This window comes from Tamandua tetradactyla, chromosome 4 (genome assembly GCF_023851605.1).
Source record: "Tamandua tetradactyla isolate mTamTet1 chromosome 4, mTamTet1.pri, whole genome shotgun sequence".
Lineage (NCBI taxonomy): Eukaryota > Metazoa > Chordata > Mammalia > Pilosa > Myrmecophagidae > Tamandua > Tamandua tetradactyla.
The window spans coordinates 134,831,445-134,846,199 of record NC_135330.1 but is presented as its reverse complement, the minus strand read 5'-3'; the positions used below and the strand labels follow the sequence as shown (position 1 = coordinate 134,846,199).

The 14,755-nt window shown below is 37.1% G+C and overlaps 1 long non-coding RNA gene across 1 annotated transcript; it reads left to right on the top strand.

Moving 5' to 3' along the window:
* The first annotated feature begins 293 nt into the window (after positions 1-293).
* On the top strand, positions 294-8,663 carry LOC143679365 (uncharacterized). Its single transcript, XR_013173688.1, has 3 exons — positions 294-655; positions 6,398-6,731; positions 8,566-8,663. It is a non-coding gene; the product is annotated as an uncharacterized LOC143679365 (long non-coding RNA).
* The last annotated feature ends 6,092 nt before the right edge of the window (positions 8,664-14,755 follow it).

Below are 14,755 nucleotides of genomic sequence, written 5' to 3'. Positions count from 1 at the left end.
GACAAATTACTCAGCCATTATGGTACTTAATTAAATTAAAACCATTATGGTTTCCCTAAATTGTAAAATGGGAAAAGCTATAGTATTTAAAATGGTGGTTGAGAAGATTGACCGAGATAATGTGTTTAAGTAATTCACATACTGGTTGGTTTATTGAAGGGTTTAATATATGTTAACTGTAATTATTTTATGAAGAAAGGTAAAGCAGTCCATTGTAAGGAGCAGTGAGTCATTTTAAAAGTTCCAGTGAGAATGAAACCAAGCCTTGTGATGTCACACAAAGCAATCTTGGACCATTTGGTAGCAAACCATATAACAACACTAGGCATGTTTTAAAATCTTGTCACAAGACTCGGGGCTGCAGTGATATAAATGTAGGTGGTGCTTTTTATACACTGCTTTAAGAGACAAATAATTTATTCAGCTTCTCTCTTGAACAGATAGCTAAAGCAGTGCAGTCACAATATTGAAGCTGTGGTCCAAAATGAGTTCCAACCATCCATCCATTACCAGCTACGTGTACTCAAAGGATTGCCTGAACCTAAACGGGAGAAAAGAATAGCAATGTTACCACTATTTTCTTCTTTGACTCCACCAAAATGAAAGGTTTCTATCTTTTTGTAGCTTGTTTCTTGAGGTCATGTAGATGCATTAGGTAAGTACTAAATAACTTTATTCCCTACTCTCTAATGTACCTAGCTAACTTAGATAGGATTTTAATAAGGACCCCTGTATATTTTTGTTTGTCAAAATACACAAACTCAATCTTTAGCTACCTTATTTAGAAATTTTTATTAAAATTGAAATCAATATGAAACAAACAAAAAAAGTAATAAGCACTCACAGTATCAATGCTATTTGCTCAGCATCCTCTAGATATCACAGAAGACAAAAAATAGTAAAAAAAATGGAAATCACATTAAAAATAAATAACAGAAATTCTAAAATGTAACACAATTTCATTCTCTAGACAACGTGAAGTAGGAATACACACAACTAAACATGCATTGGTCTGCTTCTATGAAAGCACATTAAAATTGTCTTCAAATACATTATTGTTTAAGACTCAAAGTTATTTTTTTGGGTAACCCTTAAGAAATAAATGTGGGAAAAATGCATATGATACTGCAGCATATACCTCAAGAGCACTAATTTCTATAGGTTCTTTTATTTATTAGCAACATTATGAATTGATTACTCTTATTATTTCCATTTCACAGACAGAAATTTCTAAGAATAGATGCTAAATAACTTTGTCTAGATGATGCAGCTAATACATAACAAAGCTGGGATTCAAACATAGTTGCTCTAGCTCCTGAATTCATGTTGCGGAACTCTGCTCAGTGTTGTCTTTTTAATGCCTCTGTGCAAATATGACATAAATAATGCTGGCAGTATTAAGAAGGAAATTTGTAACTATTTTATCAAATATGACTCCTTTTAGTACTGTGTGAAATGCTTTTAATCATTTTATTCGTTAACATTTAAATATCTCAAAGTTTTAGACAATTTTTAAACTCAAAGTTTAACAATTATTACTGGTCTTTAGGTATTATCAATTACCTGGTGAGAGAACCCATGAAATAATAAAGTCCATGAAATAATAAAGAAATCCTTTAAAATAAGGCAATCTATTTATAATACATACAAAGGGATTAAATAATTTACCTGAAGCTACATCTGGTTAGTCAAATTATTACTATATTTCAAGTCTCATAACTTGCAATCCATTGATGTTTTTAGCTTAATGTGTCAAACAAAGAAATTTAAAATCCTATTCCCACATGCATAAATAGGCCCTTAGTTACACATGTGATGATGAAGAAATGACAAACTTAATATTTCATACAATTTTTAATTTGTTTCTTGGGAGTCTGCATCTCACTGCTATAATTTTAAGGAAATTTGTAATAAAACAACTGCTGATGGATCATTTTCTGCTTGAATGCATTATATGGATATTATCAAGAAATGGGGCATCATTATGAAAATATGAAAAAACAATTTTTATTATCTTGGCACGGTGGCCATTAATCATTTATTTTAACATAAATCAGGTAACAGTGTAGTTGAAAATTCTATAACATCATTTCAGGGATATACTGACCCTAACTATTGGAGAATTCCCAGACAACACTTTAAGATAAGATTCTTGTCATTTATTATATATGTGCTCAGATCAACAATTATCCTGTAGTATCTAAATATCAGTTTCACTTTGGGGGAACATAATATGTCTAAGAGTTTTAAAAATGAATTTAGATCCATTTTCCTCTTTGGAAAATTAGTTTATACAAATCCCCTCTGTAAAATACTGTGTTGTTTCACAAACCTAAAATTCCCTTGCTGATAATTAAAACTCCATACTTGCTTTTTTTTTTAATGGCCAACTGATTTTTTTTTAATTTTATTTATTAAACATACCAACATATGAACACAAACATTCTCACCATATGATCATTCCATTCTACATATATAATCAGTAACTCACAATATCATCACATGGTTGTATATTCATCATCATGAACATTTCTTAGAACATTTGCATCAATTTAGAAAAAAAAATAAAAAGAAAACAGAAAAAAATTCATACATGCCATACCCCTTCCCTCTTTCATTGATCGTTAGCATTTCAATCTACTAAATTTATTTTAACATTTGTTCCCCCTATTATTTATTCATTTTAAATCCATATGTTTTACTCATCTGTTGATAAGGTAGATAAAAGGAGCATCAGACACAAGGCTTTCACAACACACAGACACATTGCAAAAGCTGTATCATTATACAATCATCTTCAAGAAACACAGCTACTGGAACACAGCTCTACATTTTCAAGAGTTTCCCTCAGCCTCTCCATTACACCTGAACTAAAAAGGTGATATCTGTTTTATACATAATAATAACCCCCAGGATAACCTCTTGACTCTGGAATCTCTCAGCCATTGACACTTCATTTTGTTTCATTTCGCTCTTCCCCATTTCTGTAGAGAAGATTTTCTCCATCCCTTGATGCTGAGTCCCAGCTCATTCTAGGATTTTGGTCCCACGTTGCCAGGAAGGTCCACACCCATGGGAGTCATGTCCCACATAGAGAGGAGATGTTCTAGTTTGCTAGCTGCCGAAATACAACACACCAGGGATGGATTGGCTTTTAATAAAAGGGGATTTATTTCATTAGTTCTTCAGAGAAAAGGCAGCTAACTTTCAACTGAGGTTCTTTCTTACACAGGGAAGGCACTGGGTGATCTCTACTGGCCTTCTCTCCAGGCCTCTTGGTCCCAACAACTTTCCCCGGGGTGATTTCTTTGTTCATCTCCAAAGGCCTGGGTTGAGCTGTGAGTGCTGAGATGAGGTATGCTGAGCTGCTTGGGCTGCGCTACATTGAGCTCTCTCATTTAAGCACCAGCCAATTAAATCAAACATCATTCATTGCAGCAGGCACGCCTCCTAGCTGACTGCAGGTGTATTCAGCAACAGATGAGGTTCACATGCCATTGGCTCATGTCCACAGCAATAGAACTAAGTGCCTTCACCTGACCAGGTTGACAACTGAATCTAACTACCACAGGAGGGTAGTGAGTTTGCTTGTCGTGTTGGCTAAGAAAAGCTTATGTGCATATCCTTGATTCATCCATTCTTTACATTGAATCCATAAACATTAATTCATGCAGTGATATAGCAAAATGTCACTTTTAATAGACTTATTTTACATTTCGAAGGCAGGAATTGTGGCCTGTCCTTAATTCTTTTAAATACAATTCTTCAACATAAGCTGTTCTCAATTTTTGCTTTTCAGTCAAAACCTAAAAAAATCTTCTGTCTCATTTTCTATGTAGTCTGAAATAACTAAAGCTATTGCATTTATTCTCATACTTTAACTGAAAAATAAACGTTGGCCTACCTTGTAATTTAATAGCAAATGTCCATTCCTAAGTGAGTCAGAGAGATCATGTGCATATTTGATTTTGGTAGATGAGTGTAACTTTTGAAATTGCAGGTCATAAAAGCACTTTGGATGTTTCATTCCTGACAACTGATAAAAAGGGATAGTAGATTTCATTTTTTCCTTTGTACACTTCTGTGTTGTTTGTGTTTTTCGCAAGTGAGGATTACTTTTATGATTTAAAAATAAGAAGGCAAAAATAATAAAAGTAAAATAGAATCAGTTACACACTTAATTTAAAAAAGGGATAGTAGAAAACAAGCACTATGGGATTTTTTAAAGATGGTAACTGATGTCTCACATTAAACTGCATGTCAAAATATCCCTCAATAAGATGATAGATGACACATGATTTGCAAGTTACTGCTCAGCAATCTCTTTGTTTTACAGCAAAGTGCATTTTTTATAGTGCCTTTTTTGAAGTTGATCTTAGTGGATATATAAATAAAATTGTACAAATATCCTGCAAACTAGATTGAATATCATTCCTTTCTTCTCTCTTAAATTCTGTGTTCTTAAAAGACAATTTTTATTTTACAGAACAACTTAGAATAACTGTACAAAAATATTTTTGTGGAATGTGTAACACTTATAAAATCCAAATTTTATAATGTGAGGGTATTCAGCACATACAAGGTTATTATAGTTATAACGTAAAAAGGAAACAGACTTTCATCTGTCATCAGATATAATAATTAGTTTCTCTTTGATGGATTTTTTTTACTCTCCATCAGAATGATAATCTTCTCAAATGCAAGTTGCAATTTTTATTAAACTTTCTTTGTTATATTGCTTAACATCCGTAAGGTGGTGAAACAACACTACCACAAAATCTTTGCTGTTGAGAATTGTTTTCCAAATAATTTCCAAATAAAGAATTATATTTTCTTTAGTATATTGAATGAACTTTTCATTTTAATAGCCATGTTTCTTAAAATCTTGCTAAATTTTACCATGCCCATTATCTTAATATTTTTTCATTCACCTTTTTTGTATACAAATTATTTAGCTTGGCTCCTTTAAAGATGAGTTTCCCTTATCTTCCTGATACCCTGAGAATCCTTTACATTTTAAGTGTTTTTGCGAGATTGAGGTTGCAAATTATCGTTTTATAGGCACCCTGAACTTCAGGGCTATTTTTTGGTTTCTGTTTTTCTTCCAACCAACTTTCTTCGAAGCCTCTCCTTGGGTCTCACAAACACTTCGATGTCAATATATTCAATTTATAATGCATAAATCTGCCTGTATTTTTAGATACAACAGCTCTTTCGCCTACTTTTATAAATGAACCACTGTGTCAATCATTGCCAGTTCTCATCGATTTATCCATGCGATCAACTACATTTCCCAGCCTCCCTGGAATTTAGGCTGAGCCCATATGATGGGGTTTTGACCCATTTGCTGTGGGTGGGGATAATACATGCCACTTACAGGCAAAGCTCTTAAAATTGTCTCATGTATATAAATTCTCTGACTTCACTTCCCCTACAACAGACAACTTGGAAGCAACTTATTCTAGAACTTATTCTAGATAGATAGATAAGAGAGATAGTTGGTTAGATAGATAGGTGACAGCCTGATCTGCATTAGAATTTATGTTAGTGACAATTAAACTTTTTTTTTGGAATATAAGAAACTGAAAATTGGGTCTTTTCTTCTGGGGATGCCAGCATTACTTAGCTTAAAACATAAATTGGTATCAGAAAAGAGGCATAGGCATATGCCTCTGCTAAAATGCTAAATTGCTAAAGACTTAAAAGCATTTGTCATTTCCTTAGGAAAAGGCATTGGATAGTGAATAAGTCAATGGCAGGGGCTGGAAAGCTCATGTGAAAATACATTTGGTAAAAGGGACAACTGCAGTAACTTTTGCAAACCACATGCTTAATTTAGGGGAAACGTTTCAAAAATCTATTAGCCGCGTGTTGGTTATTACTGGCTACATTTGACAAGATTTAAGAAATAGAAATGAGCCAGTCTGCAAGCAAAAATGCAAAAGAATAGACAGATTCCATAAATTCAGGATACTGCAGTTTGGGGAAAACTGATTGCTTTTAGAAAGTTTTTTTTTAATATTTTCAATGATAGGTCCTCGATAAAACTTAGTTGGAAAACCACAGAAGGCAAAGAGGAGAGTAAGCTTATGTAAGCTTCTTGGTCTCAGGATAGCCACCATCAAGATGAGAAAGAAGCAGGGAGATTTCAGCAAGGAATCAACTGACTTGAAAATGATGTCAAGGGAACATTTTGAAAGTGGTTGCTTTTGCAAGGATCTGACTGGAAGTAAATAAATCAGAAGCCTATTAGAGAACCATATTACCAGAGAAACCGTGAGCAGAGACTAAAAAAAAGTGCCTTTGAGTGTTTGAGTAGTAAATAAAGCTGTAAATTGAGGCAGGATTCAAAGGCAGGATATGCTAATGAGGTTATGTTTTCCAACACCAATTTCAGATGAGCCCGAGAAGGATAATGAAAACAATATATCTCTGAAGGTGGGGCAAAATGAGACAGGGGAAACCTGACAACAGACTTCCTGCAAGAAAGCAGAATCAGGCTCTGCTCAAGAAACCTCACTGCAAGCACACGGTCTTCACAAGATATGACCAGTGAAATTTTAGAGTTACTGAGGACCAGAACTACTATCTATCTCCTGTTTGTCTGTTTCATGAATAAGAATGCCTATTTCCATTATACTGTCAAGGTTTCATCTTTGTACACTGGGTGTAGATTCTTCATCTGTTTAGTTCAAAGATCTCCTGACAAAGAGGAGTCATACCAAAACATGGTAAAGATACTGTGTCTCAGTAAGAGATCCTTGATTTTGACTTGGAATTAGTAAATGGTGCATTGTGCTGAGTTCCAGGGAGGGGAAGAGTGTTTTTCTCTCTGAGGAAAAAGGGGGAAAAGCAACATTTAGCACCCAAATGGATAGTCTACAGCAGAGACCATTAGTCCTAGGTGAAACCCATGTGTTCCCCTCTACTTCCCAGCCTGCCTTGGCAAATAGTTTGCTGTGGGATTAAGTCAGTTAATGGGGTATGGATGGAAGTGATGCAACTCACTTACAGGCTATTGGCTCAAAGTCTTACTATGTGAATTTGGTCCTCCAGACTTCTCTTATGCTGCCATAGTGATCTTGGAGTCCAAATGTTTCAGATGTCAAGGCAACAAGATTGAGGAGGAGGGTCACACAGCCCCTATAGGATCCTATGTGAGGCCTCTTTATCTTGTGAAGCATCTGATATTGGAGGAGAAGGGAAGGGAGATGCTAGTTATATCAGCTAATGAGGAATACCCAAACTAATACAGCTACTAAGCATCTGCTTGCTCACACCAGAATCTTAGAATGATGAGAGCTAATTAGCACTTAAGTTCCTTTAGAAGATGAAGCTTGATTAATTTTCTAGCTTTATATAGTTGTTTCTTATAAACTCTCTCACAAACTCACCTTCATAATTTCTTTGTTTCATTCATATGAAAACTATTGAATTTGTCAAATGTTTCTTTCTGTTCATACCTCCATACCACCAAACTGCCATAAAATGCCTTATTTCTTTAATGGTGCTCCTATCTCCTAGACAATATCTATTCATCATAGTTCAAGATTCACATATCAGGTGGGCCCTGGTAGCTTAACAGGCAGAGTACTCGCCTGCCATACCAGAGACCCAGGTTCGATTCCCAGTGCCTGCCCGTGCAAAAAAAAAAAAAAAAAAAAATTCATATATCTAGGTACATTTCCCATACCCTTCTTGGAATTAGAGTTATCTTTCCATAATATTCTTTGCGTGCTTATTTTAATACTAACTTTATTGTGTTGCTTTTTATTTATTCATCTCTCTTAATCTGTTCATTGAGACTAAGAAATCTTATTTATTTATATATTTTTATCCAAGTGTTTTGCAGAGTTTCTAGGTAGTAAGAAATGCTTGATGAATAAAGGAATAAATGAAATTATTATATTTTGGCAATTAGAAATTATGTTTATTTTTAAGAAACTTTGGATTGATACTATATTAATATCATGGAAATCTACAGGTAGAATAGGTCCTGAAATAATAGAGCTATATCAAAATTTTTCTGTGCTAGGTATTGGACACTAGGGGGCATGTTTTAGAATATTCTATGTGTATATCCAATTACCCAAAGATTTCTGTCAGTCACTGGATTAAGAAAAAGGAAAATTGTGTAGGCTGAATGAAGGAAAACCCATAGGTTATTGGCCCACATATACATATTTATTGAAATCCATGGGTCTAGATGATATAAAACATTTGAAAGCATTAGCTAAGTGATTGCATTTAACTTCTTTCACACTAGAACATGTGTAGATTATTTTTCTGAAAGACATCAGTGTGCAGATAGCCGATATACTCATGGAAGAAATAAAGTAAGTAATAAAGGGAGTTTGTAATCAAAGAAAATGTAAAATAATCCTAGGGTGGTTCCTTAAAGGTTTTCCAGACTAAGTTTAGAAAAACTGAAGTTCTATTTCCATGTTGCTTCCCAACTAAACATGCTCATCTCATAGAAAGATATACTATGTAACAGTTGGTGATTTAGCTCCTGAATACATTTTACCTGAAACTTCAAGGAGATCTACTCTTCTGTATTTTCAGTTTCCTGAGCCAAAAATTCCTGTTTAGCTATGAATGTCTGCCTTATGAAGCTGAAGGGGAATTGAATGATGTATAATGCTCTGAATGTAATATGTTGGATTTTAGTTTCTTATGAAAAATTAAAGTTTAAATAAAAGATTTCTAAGTTTTCACTTGATTTTATTGAATCAATAGGGCGTGCATTGTAATAATTCTATGAACACAGCACAGAAGTGACCAAAATCATGTTTATGAGCAAAAAAAAAAAAAAAAAGTTTTTCATTTCTTGTCATGGGCAAGTTTCAGGAAGAATACGTTAATTCTTGTGTATGTCCCTCATCACAATTTCAATTTTGGGAAGTAGAGATCTATGAAAGTGAATTGAATCTTGTTATCTTATGGCAACACAAAACCAGAAAATGAGCCAGAATCTACCAAATAGATTTTTATAACAAGACCAAACCCTTTTGAGGTGGGATATTATATTGATTTTTTGACAATGACTATTATTTGAGGAAAATGGAAACAAAGATAACGAAGAGAAGGGTGCTCACTGCAGCTAACTCTAATTTCATTCTGCTTCCCTATGCAGTTAGTTGTACACCTAACTCGTGGTTGTACCAAATCAACCACATGACTCAGAAGACATTCCTTGTTACTCCAAGTTGATGTTTACATTGGAAGTAATTCTGCCAGAACTATATGATGCGCAGCCTAGTTTTTGCACACATATGGAAAGCAATTTTAGTATCATTCCACAGGGGAGTTGCCATGCTCTGAAGGCATTGGGTTTGGAGTTACTGATGAAAAATCGGCGTAGTTGATTTTTAGCATTTATAGAAAGATCATCAAAAGTCGGGGGAGGACGTGGTCTAAAGAAATTCCAAAAATGGTAGCACGATTTTATCTGTGCCCAGGGGAGCAAGATTCAGAGTCATCTAAAAGGCAGTAGAGGGAGCAGGAGAGCCGTCTTCTGCACTGGTACTTAGTCACACATGCCACAGACATTTAGTCACGATCTAAATTACAGGACTTTTCAGAACAATGAATAGATACTCTTACATGTCACTTGGCAGCCTAATCAGGACCCATTTATAATGAAGTGCTAAGAAATACCTCTATCTTACTGAAAATAAGCATCTAGGAAGTGGTCTGCTGCTGAGCCACACTGCATAGTATCACACGATGAAAATCCTCTGAATATTCTGGAGATAGCAGGACAGAAAATAATTTTTGAAAAAAATTTCCTTTGCATAAATATATACCTGTTTTTCTCTTCTTCAGATAGAAAAAGAGGGATTAAATTGTTTAATAGGAGTGAGGAAATTGCCCTAATTCACTTAACACTGCTTTAAAAGTGAAGTGATACTTAAGATACAGTAGTTATCAAATTCTATCATTAAGCAATGCTCCCATTCATTCATTCAACAAATATTATTTATTAATTAAGTAACAAATATTAAGGATATTAATATTCAAATTTATTAAATTCATATTTATTGATTTTTACTTTATATTTTTATACATAATTTAAATGTATTTAGTAATATATAAATAAATTATTATTAAGCAAGTAACAAATCAACTAACTATTAAGTATTAATTAAGCACCTGTTATATAATATCCAGCATTAAAGTAATATTGATTGATAAAATGGACAGGATTCTTGCCATTAATTGCATAATGAAATCAGACTATAACTGATAAGTAAATCATATCGTCATTATATGGAAAAAAACAGCCATCAATGAGCAAAGATTTTGCCTGGGACAGTGAAGGTGTGTATGCTATTTTAAAATGTTAGGATCTTCAGAAAAGTTTTCATTTTTAAGGTGATATGTGAGCAAAGACAGGAAGAAAGTGAAATGAGAGAGTCAGGTAGATGAAAATTCTGAAGAAAAGGAATTTCAAGCCAAAGGAATAACAAGTACTAAGACCTTGAGAAACGAACATGGTTAGAAGTAGTCGAGGAACAAAAAGCTAGTGCAACTGGAGCACAATGGGCAAGGGTAGGGATGGTCAAGGTATGTGCTAGCAGGAGATAACTGCAGGGAAATGAGAGGAGGAAAGAGGATGTGGGTCCTTGTAGTTCATGATAAGTTATTTACTTTTATCCTGATTAAGATGGAGAGCTAAGGAGTTATTTGAACAGAGAAGAGTATCTGACTAGGGTTTAAAAAGAATCTCTCTGTCTGCTTTAGAATACACTGGAATGAAGCGGGAACAGACATCTGAAAAACACTTTTAAAGCTATGACAATAATTCAGGTTAAGGATGGAAGTGGCTTGGAGCAAGATAGTGGCAACACAAACGGGAAGATGTTATCAGATTCTGGATAGATTTGACCTACAGTCATATATTTTCTTGATAATACAAATATTGACTATTATGTTCCTCTGTCTTATAAACCAAATTGTATCTCCCCACATTCTGCATAGTATAACAGTTCAAAAAACACTTGGGGGGGGGGGGGAACATGGGGAACTGGAGAGGGTATATTATCTATGCAAAGAAAAACGTGTAACATAAAACACCCACCACTTCAAGCCTGGTGACTGTGAAGAGAAGAAAGAAGACAGAAGTAGGAGCAGATGTGTAACCAAATGTCTCCATTCTGAAGAATTGATGGATACATTTGCATTTCTCTATCTCAGTATATAGAAAGTGATTCCATTAGAAATGTTCCACAACAGTTTGCATTTGTTGATCATGTCGGGGCCATGAAGATAGTATAACGTCAGTTTTAATTTTTTAGATGTTAAAACAAGTATCATACAATGTGTTGGCTTAAAAACAAGAATTTATTGGATCATAGTTTCACAGGCTAGAGAGCTTGCTTCCTCTCATGGTTGGTATTCTCTGGTTGGCTGGCTATCTTTGGAATTCCTTGGCTTTGTCTTCACATGGAAATGCACTTGGCAATGTCTTGTCCTTTCTCTTCCAAGTTACATTGACTTACAGCTCTGGTTGCTACCTGTGACCTCTTCCTCTGAATGTTTTTACCCTGCTTATAATGAACTCCAGTAATCTGATGAAAGCCTAAACTGATTCAGTTGGGCCATCCTTAACTGAAGAGACATCTTGAAGAGATCTCATTTATAATGGGTACAAACCCACCAGAATGCAGAACAAGAACTTGTCCAGAGGAAGAAGAGCCCCTTGGCGTGGGCAAGGCCGGGCTCGGGTCCCATGTCCAGCCCAGGGCGCACCGCCAGGCCCCCGGGCTCAGGCCACACCACCAGCAGCGGTCGCAGCCCCAGCATGGCATCGTGGCCCAGAAAGGCCTGGAGAAGCTGCTTGGCCTTGGCCATCCGGGCGCAGCGCTCCCAGGCACCCGCTGCTGGCCTCAGGCTCTGGGCCATGTAGGCCCCCAGGAGTCGCAGTCGCGGGTCGGCTCCCGGCTCCTCATCCGCGGTCTCCGCCCCCAGCACGGCCTGCTCCTCAGCTCTCGTCATCCCGCGCGGCCTAGGGAGCCACCGGTTTCCCTATCGACGGGGACGCGGCCAGGACTCCCTCCCCTGCTCCCCTCCTATTGGATGCGGGACTCCTGGTCCCGCTCCTTCCAATCTAAAAAGCAGCTCTCCAACCACCACCGTGCCCTCTTCCGCCTTCACCGGCTCCTCCGCCACCGTCCTCGACAGCCTTGCCATCCTCACCTTTCCTTCTCCAGAACAGCTACTAGGGGAGTAGAAACGATACAGAGCAGCTCCCGGAGTCACGACAGAGATAAAAAAGACAGCATACCCCATCCTGGAACGGCTGACTGGCTGGGAGAACCCGCTCCGGTGAGATCGCTGAGGGGTGCGAGCTTCCCCAGGCGGGGTGGCAAGGGGCCGGAGGCCCTCCCTTCCTCCTTCCCAGGCCAGCTGGCAGAATTGGGCAGGCAGTCCCCTCAAGCTGCGGCAGCTGGCACCCCCCCCATGCGCGGCCCCCCCGGACCAACTGAGAGAATTGGATCGGAAATCCCAAGGCCGCAGAGAATGGTGACTGGGGGATCCCTTCCAAACACGTGACTCCCCGGTCCGGCTGGGAATGGTGCACTTTCCCAGGCTGTGGCAGCTGGCGCCCTCCCACCACGCTTGGCGCCCTGGGCTGACTAGGAAATTCGGAGGGGTGCTCTCCCGGGTTGCGGTGGCAGGTGACCGCATTCAGACCCCGGGCCGGCTGGCAATCTTTCAAGCCGCTTCAGCTGGCGAACCTCCCTAACGGCGAGAGTTTTCCAAAGTTAAAAGACCCATAGCACCTTTTACTGGTGTGACCCACAGACAAACCTGTGCCACGAGTGCCACCTACTGGGCAGGATAACAAAAACAGAACCCAGAGATTTCACAGAAAAATCTTTCAACCTGTTGAATCCAACACCCAGGGAAATCTGACTAAATGACCAGACGTCAGCAGAAGATAACGGATCATGCTTAGAAAATTGAAAATATGGCCCAGTCAAAGGAACAAACCAATAGTTCAAATGAGATACAGGAGCTGAAACAACTAACGCTGAATATACGAACAGAAATGGAAAACCTCTTCAAAAACGAAATCGATAAATTGAGGGAAGACATGAAGAAGACATGGGCTGAAAAAAAGAAGAAATAGAAAAACTGAAAAAACAAATCACAGAACTTACGGAAGTGAAGGATAAAGTAGAAAAGATGGAAAAAACAATGGATACCTACAATGGTAGATTTAAAGAGACAGAAGATAGAATTAGTGATTTGGTGGATGGGACATCTGAATTCCAAAAAGAAACAGAAACTATCAGGAAAAGAATGGAAAAATTTGAACAGGGTATCAGGGAACTCAAGGACAATATGAACCGCACAAATATACGTGTTGTGGGTGTCCCAGAAGGAGAAGAGAAGGGAAAAGGAGGAGAAAATCTAATGGAAAAAATTATCACTGAAAATTTCCCAACTCTTATGAAAGACCTAAAATTACAAATCCAAGAAGTGCAGCGCACCCAAAAGGGAATAGACCCAAATAGGCGTTCTCCAAGACACTTACTAGTTAGAATGTCTGAGGTCAAAGAGAAAGAGAGGATCTGGAAAACAACAAGAGAAAAACAATCCATCACATACAAGGGAAACCCAATAAAACTATGTGTAGATTTCTCAGCAGAAACCATGGAAGCTAGAAGACAGTGGGATGGCATATTTAAATTGCTAAAACAGAAAAACTGCCAATCAAGACTCCTATATCCAGCAAAATTGTCCTTCAAAAATGAGGGAGAAATTAAAACATTCTCAGACAAAAAGTCACTGAGAGAATTTGTAACCAAGAGACCAGCTCTGCAAGAAATACTAAAGGGAGCACTAGAGTCAGATATGAAAAGACAGAAGAGAGAGGTATAGAGAAGAGTGTAGAAAGAAGAAAAGTCAGATATGATATATATAATACAAAAGGCAAAAAGCTAGAGGAAAATATTATCCAAACAGTAATAATACTAAATATTAATGGACTGAATTCCCCAGTCAAAAGACATAGACTGGCAGAATGGATTAAAAAACAGGATCCTTCTATATGCTGTCTACAGGAAACACATCTTAGACCCAAAGATAAACATAGGTTGAAAGTGAAACGTTGGGAAAAGATATTTCATGCAAATAACAACCAGAAAAGAGCAGAAGTGGCTATACTAATATCAAACAAGTTAGACTTCAAATGTAAAACAGTTAAAAGAGACAAAGAAGGACACTATATTCTAATAAAAGGAACAATTAAACAAGAAGACATAACAATCATAAATATTTCTGCACCAAACCAGAATGCCCCAAAATACGTGAGGAATAGACTACAAACACTGAAAAGGGAAATAGACACGTATACCATAATAGTTGGAGACTTCAATTCACCACTCTCATCAATGGACAGAACATCTAGACAGAGGATCAATAAAGAAATAGAGAATCTGAATATTACTAGAAATGAGCTAGACTTAACAGACATTTATAGGACATTACATCCCACAACAGCAGGATACACCTTTTTCTCAAGTGCTCATGGATCATTCTCAAGATAGACCATATGCTGTGTCACAAAGCAAGTCTTAACAAATTTAAAAAGATTGAAATCATACACAACACTTTCTCGGATCATAAAGGAATGAAGTTGGAAATCAATAATAGGTGGAGTGCCAGAAAATTCACAAATACGTGGAGGCTCAACAACACACTCTTAAACAACAAGTGGGCCAAAGAAGAAATTGCAAGAGAA